Genomic DNA, 19,408 nt, shown 5'->3' with positions numbered 1-19,408 from the left:
GATCAGGAATTTTCATTTTTTAGATTTAGGGTTATTGCCGTACAGTGGAATCAAAAAGTTATACAGTGCACTTTTAAACTTGAAAACAGCAACAACAATCTACCTTAAAGGACACATAATGAAAATTTACTTTTTATTATCTTAACCTTGAAGGCTGTACCAAATGGTGAAGTTTCTTGAGTGCATCACGTGCATATTAAACACTGAATTTATATATTTGTTTGACTATTACACATTGAGTTGTTTAACCACTGAAATCTTATGTATGTTTGAAGGTACCACTATGTGAAACATGTTTGCTTTTGAGGTACTCCTTTGCAGATATAGGTTGTGTCCTTTTAAGGAATTTCATTGTAGAGCAGCAGCAGTGGAGATGGTTCAGCCTGGTGTGAAACTAAACAAACTGTTGATTTACATTGGGCTGCTGTCAACTCCCTAAACCTAAAGGAATGCAGAGATACTCCAGGGAAGATTCAAGGCGTTACCTGTTCAACATATTATTTGCATATTCATGTCTATAAAAGCTGGGTTAAGTTAGTTCAGAGGCAGTCAGGTTGCCTGATCGTAAAACCTCTGTAGCCATAGGCAGTTAGGGACAACAATCTGACCCAGAGCTCTGTATTAGAATTGTATTGTATAGGGAATAAATTGTTTTTGTTTTTAATCGATCGATTCCAGTTGTTATTTTTAAGAGAACACGCTGAATGTTTTTTTGAGGATACCTAACAACCTTTAGTAACATTGTTCCCTTGTCTAAAACGTACCTGGAGTTATACTTATTTAGCCCGGCTGCCTCCACCTAGTGCCTCCACTCAATTTCATTTCTCTCTAGTGACTAGGTCAGGAATCGGAATACACTAGACGGTTTGCAAGAACCCCGGAAGTTGTAGACCGCTCACCGGCCAATCAGCGAAGAGCTGTGAAATCATGACAGGGTCCCTTTTGTGGTACAGCACAACAGTAAACAAAGCGGTCAAGATGGATGTAGATGAAGACATACATTCTGTGTTGGCAACGATTCCTGAGGATTTAAAGCCAGAACAAAAAGACGCTATTGGTATTCTTCCTATAGGATTTGGGAAAAGCCTAATATACCAGTCAGCTCCGTTAGCGGCGCATTACATACGCATCATGACCAAATAGCAGCAAATGGTTAAATAAAAAAACCCGCCTACCATCAAGTGAATGAATCTAATGCTTTGAGGTCAGACAGTTTCCAAGTTCCACCAAGTGAAACTGGCTGATGAATCAGACTAGCACTTAGCTTGATTCATGCTGGTTTCATTAATCCTCTGTAAAAGTCCTTTGCCTCTGAGCTTCAGAAAACACACAATTAGAATTTTCCCATTATTGTTGCATCATAGGTAGAAATCCTGTGCCCTTTTAAAGTCCATAAACAGACTACTTTTCACCACCACATCATGCTTACATTAACATGTCTGTGCATGTTCATTATGCGCCAAGATTCAGTTTTTTTCCCCCATGGTAATTCCCTCTGCTGCCAGTAGAGGGTGAGCTGCACTAGATTTCAGTATGAAGAGCACTGAAGCTGAGAAATAAAATATGGTACTTTAATCAAACATAACTGTAGTTCTATAATATGAAATACCAAAAAAGTGCAATAATACAAATCATAATGTTTGTTCTTTAATAATTGTTACACTAAATACTGACAAAAATTAAAAAGCAAAAATTTGTTGTCAAAATAACACTGGTGCCAGTCAACCACAGATGTTAATTACAGATCAAAACATATTTAATTCCACAGAGCCACATGGCAATAATCTCCCAGCATGCAACTCTCAAGCTTTTTAATTACTTTAATGCTCTTGTTAATTCATTACACATTTGACCCTGGAATATCTCTGCTCCCACTACTTTGTACGCAACTGTTGCTTAGATCTGTACATCTCCCTTTATTTGCATGCAGCTTGGTTAGCGTGTGTGTCGCCAGAGCCACTTGTACAAATGAGCAGTGGGCCTATCGATCCCAGGTGTTAGCGGCGGGCTATCAGTCAGCTCATTAGCCTGCATATCCCAGCATGCAACTGGGCGACATAATCCCTCATCCACGCAAACACAGAAATCAATCCGACAAATGGAAGAGCGATAGATCGGCCTCAGACTCAGAGCACCCCGGCACTAGCTGAAGAATTGTACTCTGTGAAGCTAAAGGAAGTTGTGTATTAGTTTGTTCATTACCATAAAATCTAAAACTCTACTTTTACTATGTGAAGTTTGGGAAAAAATAATATGCAGTAGTGTGTGGTATAGTGCTGATTAGACATATGGACCCGGTCAAGCAGAAGTAAACAGCAAGGCCAAAAATTCAAGTTAATGCATGTGATATAAAAATGTATTCAACAGATAGCATATGTTCTCTAGTTTATGAAACTGTTTAACTTTTTTCTGTACCATTTTTGGTTCTAAAGTTACATACGTTTTAAACAGACCATGTATGAAACATGGAACAAAAATTATTTCATGTAAATAAATGGATGTATTTCATCATATCTTGTGTTATTCAATCTTTGAATTGTTGATGAAGGTACATGATTTTTCAAAAAAAAAAAAGTATTTAAAATGATAAAAATTTGCTTGGAAGGACTGACATTTTCTAGAAATAGTTTCCTTTCATTTTGAAGTAATATTAAAGTATTTGGAAGAAAAAAGCTGAGAAATTATGCAAAATCATGCACCTTTTACTTGCTTGCACAATTTTCCCTCCATTACTTTTCCCTCCGTTACCATGACCTTTCTTAATAAAAAATCTCATTACTCAAAAAGTAAGAGGTTTTTCAACCTAATCTTGTACCATATGGTAGAAAACTATATGAAGCAAATATTCAAACCAGTTTGTTCAGGATATGTAAGTGAGAACCACTAGCTATCACTGTTTGTATTTATTGCCCAAAAAGTGCTGCATATTTCATTCCCTCCGTTACTGACATGAGTTTTAAAATTTTTTGTCAACAACTTGAAAGAATATCACAGGTTTAACTTTACCCTGTTGGAGTGTTAACTCTTTCCTACATTCTAATACCTTACTTATTTCAATAGTCCCTGTAGTTTCTGAATAAGAGCTATTTGAATGTAAAAAATCTGCCCGTTTCCCTCTGTTACTGCTTGACTGGACCCATATATGACACACATAGAAAGGTTTAGATATGTGGATGCATGTAGTAATTTGCCTGGCCCTTTAATTTACTCCAAATTCAGCCACTCAGTCACTTGCCGATGTCCTGGTTAATGTAGCTTAATGTACACTGTATTGTAAAAAAAAAAAAAAGTCCTCCGCGTTGAGCCAAGCCAAGCCACTTTATTTATATAGCACAATTAAAAACAACAGAGCTGTACCAAAGTGCTAAAGACATAAAAGCAAAACATAATAAAATAGAGTAGAGATATAAAACAGCAACCAGACATTTGCAACAAAAAGGCATTAGTGAAACAGTAACACAAGATAAACTCCAGATCAGAGAGGTGAGTCTTTAAAAGGGTATTAAAGTGATCCATGCATGTGACTTTCTTTACATGGATCAGAAGTTCATTCTAAAGTTTTAGGGCTACGACTGTCAAGTCAAAAAGCACCAGCCCCTCTGCTTCAAGTCTTCACCTCCACTCCTGAGCCCATTCACCTCTCCTCTCCTCCCCTTTTTTTATTAGTTGATTAGGTTATGCTTCGTGTGGCCAGTAGATGGCAGCAGGAAACACAGGTGAGCTGGTGTGTCTCTGCGCTCATTTCATTAGGCCCAGGTGAACAGGCAAACCAAATCAAACCAGGAATGTGAAGGAAAACACAGAGACACGACCGGTGAGGAAATTTACCTGTGAAATTAGTTTTTAAGTTTAGTCAAAACAGTACAATGGTGGTAAAACCCATATAAAAATAATCTGTCTTAATTTAGATGTAAAATGAATATTCTGTTTAATTTAAATAAGTACAATGAGAAGCCTTAGTTAGATTCAAATGTGACTGGCTAATTTCTTTTATGAAATGCATCAATTTTAGTTAAAAAGTAGATTAATAAATAAATTCTATTTAAGTTCTTAAAATGTTAAATAAAGCTAAATTGAATAATTAAATAAGTTGATTGATAATTGGCATTTGATTGTTTAAATATGATCTGATTTATGGTAAATGGTGTAAAATGTACTAAGTTAAAGTAGCACAAAATTAAAAATATATATATATATTATTTAGCAATTACAAACAATGTATTAATTCATTAAAATTTGTCTTAAAATAATAAAATATTACATTTAACTCATTTAAAATTGTATAAAAAATTAATTGTAACATGATACATTGTTTAAAATTGTAGCTATTTAATCTGTAAGGTATATTAATACATATTATAATACATATCATATATAAATTATAGTATAATTGAAGTATATTAATTAAAATTCAAATAGATTAAATTACTAATGAAATGTAAAATGCAAATTTAATTTCATTATTACGCATATTTGTTTACTTTAAAGGTTTTCGACCCACTACTGCTACTGCTGCAGCCACTACTACAAATACTACTACTACTACTACTACTACTACTACTACTACTACTACTACTACTACTACTACTACTACTACTACTACTGAAGGAACTGAACAATTTCAACAAAAAGCTTCAAGCTGAGTTGAGCCCTGTGTCTGTTTTTCTGTTTTTTCAAGTTTGACCTGCATTTCTTAATTAAAGGCTTGACAATGACAGAAGGTCCACTGGCCTTTGGTTTTGGTTTGAAGGAATGGTCAGTGAGCGAGAGGTTGATCTGAGGCCACGAGAGGTCAGGAGCCAGGAGATCAAACCGATAACCTGGGCCTGGGATAACCTTATTGAGAGCTGTAAAACCAAATTTCAACATTTTAAAATCTATTCCAAACTTTTTAGATCTCTTTCTTTAGTACTGCCACTGTGTTTTGGACACGCTGTTATCTGCAGATGCTGATGTTGGGGGAGACCCACATAGAAGGAGCTGACCCATTCTTCACTGTCACCTGGGCGGCCTGTCTGGAGCAGTGCCATGGTGTGTAGTAGATAACAGGAGTCAGGACTAGCTGAAGGATTAGTCTAATGAGCATGTTTTACATTGATGTATGAAACTCATCCATACATGGGGCTTTCTAGCTTTGATTGTGCGTTTAGTAGTTGGAAGAACATCAGATGAGGGTGTTGGTGTACTTCATACTTTAAGCTAAGGTAGTCCTGACCAAGCCTTGAGAGGGATGCTGTGGGTCAAATGCAGAGGATATCTTTCCCTGTATTGACAATAAAGTGCACCTTAACTTTAAATTTAATCTCTGTATGGCAAGGGTCACCAAACTTTTTTTCTGGGAGCCACAATATCGACTGTGTTGGGGGCCGGGGTCGGGTCGGCCGTAAAACAAAATTGTATGACCCTGAAAACCTCCACACTTTCTTTACATATCGAACAAACTGCACGGTCCTTACACTGAAAAAAATAAAAATAAAAAATCGGTCGTCCACTCTTCTTTGAAAACTCTGCACTCTGTCAACTTTTCGTACTTTTAACACTTGACATTTTGCTGTCCTTAACTGCACTACAGAACTCTCACTGTTTGATCTCGAGCTTGTCAGGTGATGAAAATTTGGTGCCAAATGTAAATACGCTATATAATAATTTAAATATAAATACTTCATATAAATATCATTTTTTTATTGAAAAAAATCAACAAAATACAAGATGCAGATGTGTTATTTGCTGAAAAGACCCCTGCTGTACAGAAATAGTTCATCTTCATTTGACCTCAACTGTTGAACCTTAAACCTGTATTACCTTTTTACGCACGTATAAATGCCACTTAGAATCACGATCGGACTGAAACTGTGACGCACACTCTGAAAAATGATATGACATTTTTGCCATTTGCAAGTTCTCACCTCATAACTTTGAACCCCTTTGGTGTTTTCCACTTTGTTCTTTTCGAGAACAGTACGATCTCTCTCCAGTGTCAGCTGAGAAACGCGTGACTCGAGAATGACTTTAATTTGAAGTTTCTTTGTGAAACTCGTACAATGGAAAAGATGAATGAGGAGAAAGAATAATGCCATAGGACGCTTATTAATATGTTTGTGGATCTCAGATGTCGTGCAGCCATTAAAAAATGTCCACAAGCACATTTGACAAGTTTCACAACGTTTTGCCGTCACGGAAAAGCTGACAACAACTAGCATGCTAACTGCACACTTCCTGATTCTTTGACAGTAGTTCATTTTAAACAGTTTGCAGTGGTTATCTCATGAATTGAGAGCATCTTAATTATTCAACATGAGGAGCTTAGAAGTGCTTTTCATAATTTTCAGAAACCATAGCAGAGACCAGTGTTGGGGAGTAACAGATTAATGTACTGGAGTTACGTAATCAGAGTACAAATTATGAGTAACTGTATTCGGATACAGTTACTGTTTAAATGAGCGGTAATTGGATTACAGTTACTTGGTTAAAATAAATGGATTACACAGAGGTATTTTCCTGTTTTCACATTTTGGGCTATATCCCTTTTTTTTTTTTTTTTCCAGTAATTCCACTCCAGACCAGACACTAACCCAGGTCTAAAACCAGGTCAAAACCAAGTCTAACCCAGGTCTAAAACCAGGTCTAAAAAAGGTCTAAAACCAGGTCTAAACCAGGTCAAAACCAAGTCTAACCCAGGTCTAAAACCAGGTCTAAACTAGGACTAAACCAGGTCTAAAACCAGGTCTAAAACCAGGTCTAAACCAGGTCTAAACTAGGACTAAACCAGGTCTAAAACCAGGTCTAAACTAGGTCTAAACTAGGACTAAACCAGGTCTAAAACCAGGTCTAAACCAGGTCTAAAACCAGGTCTAAAACCAGGTCTAAACCAGGTCTTAAACCAGGTCTAAAACCAGGTCTAAACTAGGTCTAAACTAGGACTAAACCAGGTCTAAACCAGGTCTAAAACCAGGTCTAAAACCAGGTCTAAACCAGATCTAAACCAGGACTAAACCAAGACTAAACCAGGACTAAAACCAGGTCTAGGTCTCAAACAGGATTTAACAGGACTAAACGATGCTGCGCGGACGTGTCTCCTCGTCTTCTATCAATAATATTTTTAATACGGTTAAGTAAAGACTGGGCTTTTTATTTTCTTTTAGCAGATAAAAGATTTTATGTGAAGATTTCTTCGTCTTTGCTTCTCTACAGCAAACCAAGTAATCCAAAGTATTCAGATTACGTTACTCACCTTAAGTAAATTAATGGATTCCGTTACAAACTACATTCTGAGGTATGTAATCTGTAATCTGTAGGGGAATACATTTTAAAAGTAACCTTCCCAACACTGGCAGAGACAACAACTAGCAAGCTAACTGTGCACTTCCTTATTTCAGATTTCAGTTTCTATTTACAGTTAGATGTAGAAAGCGCACAGAGGGCTTATATTTTGACCTCGAGAGCTGCTTATACAATAAATCTGTACTGAAGCAAGACAAGTTTTGCTCCGTTAAATAATGATCTACTCGAGTTGATTATCTAATCAAAAACCCGGATGAGTTTCTTACTTACAAGGTTGCCAGATCCTTGAACAAAATTGCTCAGTATTCACCTAAACCCCAGGCCTACAGCTAATGCATTAAGCCGTTTAAAAATTCTGTAGATTCTTCAAACAAAACATGGTCTATCTATATACGGAGAATAAGAAGAACTTGTGTCAATATGTAGATTAAAGCCTTTACCCATTCTTTTTTCCAAGTCTTTGAGCAAAATTTTCCTACTCCAGCACATATATAGGCTCTTGTATAAGCAGTTCTCAGGGTCAGTTCTTGCACCGACTCATGAAGTGTTTTATTGTCGGATAATTAGGAAGTGTACAGTTGGCATGTTTGTCGTTGTCAGCTTTGCCGTGACAGCAAAACTCTAGCTTTAGTCTGTCAGAGTTGTGAAAAGTACTTAGAAACTTATCACGGTGAATAATTAGGACGCTCTGACGCTACTTTTATATGATAACGATCTGAACAGAAGACACAAAAGTGGCGTCGTGTCTTCATTTTTTATTCCATGTTTAGACAAGCGTTTTTGGGAGGAAATCTGCGTGCATACGGTGACGCAAAAGTGTGTTGGAATTCGATTGGGTATGCACGCCAGGCGGCTACGTGGTGACTCTAGGTGGTGATGTATGTGACGTAAACGCGTACGCGATGTGAGCAGATCTGACCAGAGTTTTGCGTCTTGGGCAGTGTAGACGAAAACGCTACGGCGGAGCGTATTCAACTTTCCCACTCTGGAGGGTGGTTTCAGATTTTTGTGTTTTTAAGCCCCAAAAACGCCATCACCGCCTAAACGAAAGGTACTTCTGATAAAATATTTTATCGTTTTTCCAAGCAAACATTTTTAATTTTGATGGTAAAAATCAGGTACAGCTCCCAGACAAAGTAGTATTTGTAGTACAGTTTCAACTAATAAGTAGGGATGTAACAATATCCAAATCTCTCAGTACGATATTATCACAATATGCATCTCACGGTACGATATTTACTGCAATATTTTGAGGAGGCTACCACAATTGCAGATTGGACACTTTTTCACTTTTAAAATACCTTGACAAGATTTTGGTGTGAATTTTTTCCGTCATAATCCCAAGAATTCAAGTGAAAAACATATGTCTTCATGTTGTCTGCACTGAAATGAATCATGGGATATGTAGTTTCCAATGTTCATAAGATGTTACTACAAAAAAACATGCATTTAAGCAAAGGAACTTGTAATTCGATATATTGTGACAGTGCATGATATTATTGTGAGATGACTGAATATCAAGAGCACAACTTCTACCTTTAAAGGTCCTATAAAATTGACTCTTGTGAGCTTTAAACCATGTTAGAATGTTTTTACCTCATATAAAACATAGGAGTTGAGTTTTAATTCATTCACACACGTTTGAGTAACTTTATTATGTCTGTCTTTATCTCCAGAGCTCAAAATGCTCTGTTCCACCTTGTAGTTTTCAAGTTAACAGCTACCTCTTACGTTTTGTTCAGTAGAGATTGGCAATTGCAGAGCTGAAATTATCCAAATGATTCTAGTGAAGGCGTATGAAGTTTAAAAACACAGTGGAGCACTTCCTTTATTACCACAGTGAAAGAAGAACTCATTCTAAATATGCAGGATTTGTGCTTTAACCATGTGAGAATGAAACAAAACACAACTCCAGGTGTGTTTGTGATGAGAAAACACCAGAAAATAACATAACACGGGCAGCTTTAAATACAAAACTATAACCTAAGATGATTATAACATTTTGTCTCGGCTTGTATGATCATTTTCAAGTCTGTTTTTCTTCCCGCACATGTGACAGTGACTCCACGTTTCCCTCTTTGTACGCTCCCCGCTGTGTGTGCTAACAGGGACCTCCCGGCAGGCTCCACGCATTTTCAAACTTCTAACATGTTTAAAATTAAAATCTGAAGCTCTGGTCTGGACAGGAATACCCATGTTTCTGATAAATAAGTCACATGTACGCGCTTGGAGATTTAGAAAAAAAATTATGAAAAAAGTGAACGCTGGGCTGACACATTAAAGACGCCAACAGGCTTTGAAATGACAGTAATCTACAGGCTCATTTTCACAGAATTATGCATGCTGTTACTGCTGTTACTTCACAGGTTTTGCAAGATAAACAAGGGGATGTGGAGAAGTGTGCCACAGCCTGAGCTTACGTAAAAGATGTGTTTAATTGTATGAAAAAAAGAACTGTTTGTATAAATTAATTGTAAAATGCATAGAAAGAAGTAAAGAGTTTAGCCAAGGCAGTATCTGAGTTAGGGTAACTTTTTTTATTGGGTCTGTCAGCTTTCTGTTTCCATGGAGATGTTATTGCGTAGAATGTTTCACAGTATGGCATTCAGACAAGTATGTGGCAAGACTGCACTGTCTTTAAAGGTTGTATAGAGGATTTTCCAAGGAACGAGAAATCCAGCGACTGTTTGTCCTTTTTCAAATGTTGCGCATGCGTGAAACCACCCCCCTCCCCTACAGCTCCTACGTAGAAACGCCTTCCTCCCGCCTCCTCTTTACGCCAGAAACAGGTTTGTTTACAGCCGGTGCGCTGCACATGACTTGTAAACAACTAACTACAGTGTTGGTTAGGCAAGGCGGAGAAGTGAGGAGCGGGGAGAGGAGAGAGGAGAGGGGAGCGGTGCGCGGAGATTCCATGCCCGGAGAAGTGAGGAGCGGGGGAGCGGGTGTGCGGACATTTCGTTCACGGACGAGAAGTGAGGAGCAGGGAGAAGAGCGGAGCAGGGAGCAGGGAGAGGGGAAAGGGGAGCGGTGCGCGGAGATTCCATGCCCAGAGAAGTGAGGAGCAGGGGGAAGAGCGGATCGGGCAGCAGGGACAGGAGCAGGAAAGGGGTGCAGAGAAGGTTGCGCGGAGATTCAGTGCGAATGAACTAGCTACAACACGCAGCAGCAAGCGGACTCTTTCTTTGCCTTGAAAATTACGTTTTCAGACATAGGATATCGCTTTCGTGTCCTGAAAAACGTTTGACTAGCTCTTGGAAATAAAGTACGTGTTCATAATAAGCAGAAGTGACCTGTCCAGGAGTAATTTGGCGACCAATGCGTCAGTCTTTAGACCCTTCGTCTGCTTCAGTTGCGCCATCGCTGGAATGAATCTTCAAGAATCACCTTAGTTTGGCTTCGCTGCTTTTCCCCTTGTCTTCTTCTTTCAGCGACCTCAAAAACGAACTTTCTTTTGCGGCTAACTGCTCCTGGATTCTTGTCGCCATTGCAACAAACTTTGTGTGAACTGCGAGGAAGATATAGGTCAAAAAAAGCCGCTAAGAACTGTTGCGTTGGTGGAGTAAACAGCGTCTGTGCGGCTTGCGTCTGTGGACTGCGTGACAGGCGTACGTAAACCACGTACCGGCGGCGCAGGCAAGTCAGTTACGCTAGAAACATAGGGAGTTTGATTGACAGCCTGTCAGCTCAACAGATAACGAGGCAGTGTCGTTATCTATTGGCAAATGTTTAGCCCCACCACGTCCAGAGTTGATGAATTTTTATTCTCTTTTTTTTGGTCATCATAATTACAAGGCTACTGCACCTCTATAATGCTATCATTGACAACTTGAAACAAAAAAAAATCCTCCATACAACCTTTAACTGACAAGACAGCACAACACATACCATCTCAGCACCACTGTAGCACCAATCAGAGCACAGTCTCGCTGATCTATAATACACAGGAGTATATTATGCACATCTGTAAACACAGGGGAAATGGGCAGGGCTTGCATTCTGTGCCGTCTTGTCTTCTGCACTTATCCTTATCCTGGGACACCTGGGAAAAACTCATAGTAACCTCCAAACAACTTCATCAGTCAATTCTTTCAAGACGTCCCAAAAACATGCTGGACCAAATAGGCTGCTACATATCTGCAAGGGGAGAAAGGCCAAGAATAATCATCCTTCTCCTTTATGCCACAGCATCTCAGTGGAAATTACCCAAATGTTTCCTCAACCAAGAGAAAGCCCTCTGGAAACAGTTCTTCTTCTTTGGGACGGGGACAGCTAAAACACGGAAAAAATGAGCAATTAGCAAAACTATCTTTTGTGTTTAAAGTTACGCTAAAGCTGAGCACGTCTTACCTGTATGAGGCCCAAACACGGCAGTGAGTGGCCCAATCTGAATTGGCCTGGGATTGTCCACCTCCTGAGGCGTGGTGTTTTCAACCGCTCTGATCTTCTTCTTTTTTCTTCTTTTTCTTCTTAGGCCTAGAAGGGAAAGTTGTAAATCACTTGTTCAAAATGAAAATATACTGTTACCCAAAGAAGAAATGAACTAGTGCTCTCTGATACTTAATTTTGGTATCTTTTCTGTCAACAACACTAAAGTCTCATTGCTGCGCTGCTACTTATCCTCCCCAAAGTTAACAAATAAACAATTACAAAATGTCTACCCACAAGCCCATCCTTCCTCAAACAGAAACCTTAGAATGACTTAAAGCCAGTATAAACACATTTCAGGTTATAACTTCTTCTTGAGGCAGGACTAATCTAGTTCCCTTTCACTCTGGGCAGTAAACATTCTTGTGTCTCAGACCAGTACCTTCAGATTGAAAATTGCTTTTGGCAGTCAAAGCATCTGGAGTTCTAAAACACTGCCCAGATGACGACCTCTGAAACCTTTTTTATCAATCAAATAAAAAGCTCACCTGTCACTCTGCAAAGCATTTTCAGGTATTTTCATTTAGACATGGGAGAAATCATTGGCTCTTGTTTAAACTGTACAAAGTAATTGGATACATTCTACTTACTGAATAAAAGGATGCTCCAGGATCTGAGCTGGGGTGATCCGCTGGCCCCGATCCATGGTGAACATTCTCTTCAACAAGTCGATGAAGTCCAACAGCTCGATTTGGCTGTAATGGCCAGTCCGATCAACATAAGCCTGGGAAAGAAAAGTAGTGTTAGGATTTGTGTTTTTGTTCTCTCCCCCTCCCTTTTCTGTTTCAGAGCTTGAGTGTGGCAGGGGGCGTGGCTGGCTTTTTCCGGAGCAGACGAGACACACCTGCAATCAATCCCTTCATCTACCTCAGTATTTAGCCCTGGTCTTCTCATCACCACTTTGCCAGATAATTCCGTCCTGTTCGGTAGCGTCACCAGGCTCTTGGATTTATTCCCGTCTTGCTTATTGTTTGCCCTGGATTTACCTACTCCTGTTTTCTCCCAGGTGTCTCCTGGTCGTCTGCCGTTGCCTCCGGAGAAGTTGGCCAGCTCCCTGCCTCCTCAGCCTGCCTTCGTTTGTAGAATAAACTGCTTAAACTTGACTGTGTTCTGATTCTGCTTTTGGGTCCCTCGTCCCCCACCTTAACAAGTAGGATTTTATATCACTCATGGAAACACAGAAGGGTAATGTTGTCTTCATTTGTACATAGTAGATTTAACCTATTGAAAACATACCTCAATCATTCTATTCAGAGACCTGTAACGGTCAGGGCTGGATAGTCCCGGCGAGGCAGGTCAGAAGAGGCTTCATACTTCTTCCTGGTCTAAATAAATAGAGACATCAGATATATTAGCATGCTTAAAAGAGCAGAATTCAGAATTCAAGAATTAACAATGTTTTTTACCATTATCTTCCAACTGTCACCGACCGCCTTGAAAAACTGGCTCGTTTTCAGGGCTGCACTCAGCATATGGTCGGGAGGCTGACCAAAGAACGCGATCATGGTCTTCAACTAAAGAAACAAAAACAAAAAAATGGAATTAGGCAACATTAATCAGGATTTTTGTAGTGTGTAAAAGTAAAAATAGAAATAAATAATTGGCTTACGGTTTCATATTCTGTCCGACTGGGAAACATGTTGGACGTTACCAGCATCTGGATCATCATGCATCCCAAAGACCAGACATCTATGGCCTCGTTAAAAGGAAGTCCCAGGATAATTTCTGGAGCTCTGTATTCAAATATAAAGTTATGAATACATGTACATATATTCTCAATCAAGCACAGTCACAATACGGCTCACCTATAATGGACTTGTTGGATAGTCATTCCGGGTACTGCCTTCTTTCGCCGTATAAGCGCTCGAAAATCAACCAGTCTGATTTGTGGAGGCTGATTCTTGTTACTGCAAATCCAGATGTTCTCAGTCATGACGCCGCCATGGATGAGCCCACTTGACTTCATTTTATTCAAAGCCATGGCTGTCTGAAATAGTCAAACGTATTAATTATAGTATGTTTTAATTAGAGATTTTCAGGTATTTCAAATGCACATGACAGGTACACTACTCATTTAACTAAAGCATGGTTAACATAATTAGATTTAAGATCTTGCCTATTTAACTAAAATTCTTGCCTATTTTTTACTAGTTTATCATTTCACTTCGTGGTTGGACATAGACAGCAGATGGGCTTATGACATAAGTAGAGGTAATTTCATAACATTAACCTAGCAACTGATAATCTGTCATATGCACTTAACTTCTACACTAAAATTAAGTTCTTACTTGTTGGACAATGGCCTGGATGTCACGAAGCGGCAAAGGAGCGTGTAGCATGTAGCATGTAGTCGCCCAGGCTCATGTTCAGCTTCTCCAAAACCAGGACCTTCCCACGACTGGTTTCCACAACATCCTTCAGTTTGACAATGTTGTGAGTGGAATCCCAGCGTGCAGTCTTCATCAGAATAAGAGCCTAACAGGGACAGACAGAGGGTTAGTGGGACAACAGCATTTGACATTTTAGTTGCTAGCTCAACATAATTCTTAGTTTGACACTTACCTCCCTCACAGTCCTGTTGTTGGAGTATGGCAGTTTGAGAGACACAATCTTCCTCGTGTTCAACTGCCTACATTTGACCGCCTGCCCGAACTGGCCATCTCCGAGCACCTTCAGAGGTTTGTAGTCTTCAGGGAGGACTTCCTTTATCTCCTTGGTCGTCAAAGGCTTGTCGAAACACACGCTAAGGACAAAAATGAAAACAAGCATTTACACACTGTTCTGATTTTTTGGTGGAATATTGTATGCAACAGGATTTTCTTACCTAACATGTTCCTTGTCCTCAGCAGGCAGCGCTTCAGCGGGAGTCGGCTTCACTCCAACATCTGGACATGGTTTCAGTGACGAGCCTCTACCACTGTCCTTCCTGGTGGCACAAGAAGTTTAAGATTACAATAGAAGTCAAACAAAAATACCTCAATTCCATCAAAGGAGCTAAATGTAAGTTTTTCATTTTAAATTTCAAAACTTGACGCATTGGTGTTTGGGCAATTATCCAGTCAGAAAACAGAATGAGCCTCATGCGAGTCTAATTGGGTTGCCAGTTTCAGTGGTGAAATCCAGTTGGTTTAAACATTGCGTTCAACTCGGATTGGCCCAAGGATTCCAGTGACACCTGATTTTTGAAAATCAGACAAACGGGTCAATAGTTATAAGCGTGAATGCATGTCCAACTTTGACCTGTTGGTGGCGCTAGATCTCTTGACCTATTGACCCCAAATTGGCTGTGAGGGACCATAAGCCTGTCCTGAAGCAGTGTGCAGATTTCACAACTTTTTACCAAGGCATTTTATGGGCTGCCATAGACACCAAAGACAGAAATATAATAATAATAATAAAAAGATTGCATACTAAAACAATGGAGTCCTGCAGGTCTCCAATAATTACTGAAGTAACGAAGAAACACACATGGAAAAGTCCAAACTATTAACTGGTAACGTGACAGGAGTTAGCAACATTGAGAGTTAGTGTCTTTCAGCAAACAAATTTTGTCTCACTGTAAACATAGAAGCATGTTGTTGTTTGGGGTTAATCAAAGGCCTGTTGTAGAACGTGCGTTTCCTCTGTTCCGGTGTTGTTCTCAGGAGACGAGTGATGACAGAAAAACTGGGCTTTGTTTGAGCCTCAGCAGGTGTTTCTGTTACAGGAACATCTTAAAACTGTGTACGGGACGTGTCAAGAAGGTATGATTTCCAATTCGTGACTTCAAAAACAAGCTTCAATTCAGAAACGTTGCCGTTGTTGTGCATCTGTAGCAATTCTGTGCACACAAACTCCTGACTAGGGATGGGCATGATTAATCGATTAATTGATAATTGATCAGTAAGAATTTCATCGATTACGTTAATTTTAATCGACAATCCGAATGTAGGTTGCTGGGCGTAGCGTGACCAAACAGGGGTCCGTACATGTGGCTCTCTGCACTCAGAAGGATTGAGCAAACACAAACATTTGGTCAGACTGCAGCGTACCGAAGCACAAATACGTATTTAATGATGACTTGTACAAGAAATTCCACACTTTCCGTTGCATTCGGGACAAGTGTGAGTCCATGTGCACAGTGTACAAAGCAGGAACATATGTCTCAGTGTCCAGTGGGAAAAAGCTTTACCAGGTGAGAGTCGCGCAATGTCGATGACGAGTCCCCACCTCCCTCCCCCCGTACGGTGTCCTGGTTTTGACAAACGCAAATCTGGTCACACTAACCTGTATTCCACTGAGTCATGTCTTTTAATCCAACAGAAACTGACCGCATCAGTGACACAAGAGCTGCAGTTTTATCTTCGCTTAGTTTATGCAAATTAGCGATGCGGTTTTAAGTTTTGTTTCTGTGAGAGTTGCGCCAAACTGCATTAAACACATTATAATGTCAAACGGGCTGATGTGGCTCTAGAGTCGTTACGGTTTATATGTCGTAAAGTTGAATTTATTTATGCAGATTAGTAGTGCAGATAAAAACATTAATGATTAATCGATAATCGATCGTTAATTCTTCCGACGATCGATTAAGAAAATTTCATCGAATGCCCATCCCTACTCCTGACCAAGGCTACTTTATTCCCATCAACAACTTTTGGCTCTTCAAACCTTATTAACCTCGGTATTACTTTAAAGAACATATGCATATTATAGGAATTGTGATTGACTTTTGACCTGGAAAAGTTTGAGTATGATTTCAGGACTTAAAAACTGTGCAGGGTTTCTACCTTTGATGCAACAATCCCAGAGAAATTCAAAAGGCTCTGTATTATTCAGAACTGACTCTTGTGACGTTTAATCCACGCCAGAGTCCATTTTTGGAGGCCCACACCCGCGCAGTACAGCACCACACCCGCCCAGACCTGATAACTTTCCACCCGTTACCTGCCCGTGCCCGTGATGAATCAGGGTTAGACCATTAGTTTGACAGCTCAATAGTCCAGGACTGAACCAGGACTGAACCAGGACTGCACCAGGACTAAACCAGGACTACCAGCAGGACTAAACTAAAACCAACCGGACTAAAACCAGGACTGAACCAGGACTAAACCAGGACTAAACCAGGACCAGGACTAAACCAGGACTAAACCAGGACTGGAAACCAGGACTAAACCAGGACTAAAGGACTAACCAGGACTGAACCAGGACTAAACCAGGACTGGACCAGGACTAAAGCAGTGTCATTAGCAGAAATATATACACGCCAAAACTGAAGAGCCAATCGCCAGGACTACACGAAGACTGAACCAGAACTAAACCAGGACTACACAAGGACTGAACGAGGACTACACCAGGATTGAACCAGGACTAAACCAGGACTACACCAGGACCAGGACTGAACCAGGACTACACCAGGACTGAACCAGGACTGAACCAGGACTGAACCAGGACTGAACCAGGACTGAACCAGGACTACACCAGGATTGAACCAGGACTGAACCAGGACTGAACCAGGACTAAAGGACTGAACCAGGACTACACCAGGATTGAACCAGGACTACACCAGGACTAAACTAGGACTACACCAGGACTGGACCAGGTCTAAATTCAGGACTGAACCAGGATTAAACCAGGACTAAACCAGGACTAAACCAGGACTGAACCAGGACTACACCAGGACTACATCAGGACTGGACCAGGTCTAAATTCAGGACTGAAACAGGATTGAACCAGGATTAAAAAAGGACTAAACCAGGACTAAACCAGGACTAAACTAGGTCTAAACCAGGACTAAACCAGGTCTAAATCAGGACTCTTATCCACGTTACTTCATCAAAAACATGACTTTTGTTGTGTTTTGTCTTCACATGTAACATAACCCTTTATTATTGGCCTTTTACATCTTCAAAGCTGAAAGTTTTCAACCTTTTACCTTTGGTTGAGTAGAAATTGGCAATACCAGAACTGAAAATATCCAAATGATTCTAGTGAAGGTGTGGGGAGTTTCAGAAAACAGGGTAATATGGACCTTTTAACATGAAGGAACAAGTCCTTGCTTCATCTTCGGGGCTCTCCTTGCAGCATTCTGGGTTTGGGCTGGGGTCCCGTGTTGTGACAAAAGCAGCGTGTCTCTCTTTGTGCGGCCTGATGGAGCGCGCTGTAAACAAGAGAACATAATGAAATCTGTTATCAGTGCAGCTCAGCGCCTCGGGGGACTCCTGTTGTCTCCTGCACCAATTAATTCTGCAAATGACTTATGAGTGCGTTAGGCGGGGCGGCGAGGGCTATTACAGGGGAGCTGATTGCATTATGGTGCTGGTATAATTGAGACGCCAAACTGCTGAGGAGAGAGGCTGAGGCAGGAGCCAGGGCTGCACCAACATCCATCCAGGAGTTTACCGCATAGAGGAGCTTTCACAGCGCCCGATCAAATGGTTTTGGTCGCTTATCAAGATTAGTTTTTTGAGATTTTAATGTGGTAGTTTGCAGTAGTCGGTTGTACACGGGGCTAGTATCAAGTATCCAAACTATACACTTATTTGAGCAAGTATCGATGCTAAAAAAGTCACATTCACGGGACAGAAATTAAACGTAGAATGATCTTGAGAGGTATCAGAACAAGTATAATGTTTCCTTAACTTCTTAGGTTCTTTTTAAAGACAGTACAGTAAAGTGTATTTACCTTGTTGACATTTTTGGGCTGCTAGCTGCAAGCCATCTTCAGAACTGTCACTGGTGTTCGTGGTGACGTGTCGTATATCAGCTGTTGTTGCTTCCCAACCTAAGAAGTTCAAGTACATAAGAAGACAAAATGAACATCTTTGGCTTTATCATGTTTCATGTTGAAAATCACATTCTATTGTCTAAATAAAGAATGTTTATAATAAGTGTTTTTTTTTTCATTATCATCGTGGTGTCAAAATCAGTCGAAATTGAGTTTGAATTAAGATACTCATTTGAGCAGGTATCAATACTTAACAAGTCACATTCACAGAACAAAAATGAACCTTTCCTAAACAGCTGTTACATCCTGACAGTTACTCTTACTTTTTCTTTAGTAATATTATTTTGAAGTAATGCTACTCTTACTTGAGTAGAATTTTTGGCTACTCTACTTACCTGTGCAAACCCTTCACCAGAAAAGTTACACATCACCTTTAAAGGTTCTATATTAGGCAAAATATACTCTTGTGAGCTCTAATCTATGTTAAAATATTGTTACTTCATCAGAAACGTACCTGAAGTTGTGTTTTGTTTCATTCACACATGTTTGAGTAACCCTGTATTAGATCCAAATGCTACAAGCTTGGGTCTAGTATCAAGTATTGAAAGTAGAAACTCATCTGATCAAGTATTAATGCTAAAAAGTCACAATTACAGGACAGAAATGAACGTTTTCTTTAGATTGATCTTGAGCTGTATCAGAACAAATATAAGAGCTCATAGACTCGTGTACGCCCATGGACCACAGTATCAAGTCTATTCCTTAGTATCGAAATCAAGTTTGAAGCTAGATACTCATTGGAGCAAGTATCCGTGATAAAGAAGTCACATTCGCAGAACAGAAATTAACCTTTTTTCTTTAATACATTCTGTTGTTTTGAATGGTATCTCTAAGTGCAGCGCTTTGGAAACTGTTTCGTTGAGAAATTGTGCTATACAAATAAAATGGGTTTGGCTAGAATGATCTTGACCAATATCAGAATAGACCACGAGTCCA

The 19,408-nt window shown here is 39.8% G+C and overlaps 2 long non-coding RNA genes across 2 annotated transcripts in view; one reads left to right on the top strand and one right to left on the bottom strand.

Moving 5' to 3' along the window:
• Positions 1–11,134: 11,134 nt before the first annotated feature.
• Positions 11,135–12,780, bottom strand: LOC129412062 (uncharacterized). The gene is made up of 4 exons (XR_008633555.1): positions 12,300–12,780; positions 11,632–11,757; positions 11,488–11,553; positions 11,135–11,418 (listed from the first exon to the last, which is right to left on the bottom strand). It is a non-coding gene; the product is annotated as an uncharacterized LOC129412062 (long non-coding RNA).
• Positions 12,781–14,295: 1,515 nt separating this feature from the next.
• LOC129412063 (uncharacterized) overlaps positions 14,296–19,408 on the top strand; it is a 37,270-nt gene continuing 32,157 nt past the window's right edge. Inside the window, exons 1-2 of the long non-coding RNA XR_008633556.1 lie at positions 14,296–14,387; positions 14,559–14,709. This is a non-coding gene — a long non-coding RNA (uncharacterized LOC129412063). The remainder of the gene's footprint in view (positions 14,388–14,558; positions 14,710–19,408) is intronic.

Source organism: Boleophthalmus pectinirostris, unplaced genomic scaffold, assembly GCF_026225935.1.
Source record: "Boleophthalmus pectinirostris isolate CB_2022bp ecotype Guang Dong unplaced genomic scaffold, ASM2622593v1 HiC_scaffold_7, whole genome shotgun sequence".
Classification (NCBI taxonomy): Eukaryota; Metazoa; Chordata; class Actinopteri; order Gobiiformes; family Gobiidae; genus Boleophthalmus; species Boleophthalmus pectinirostris.
This window is presented reverse-complemented; position numbering and strand designations above follow the sequence as displayed.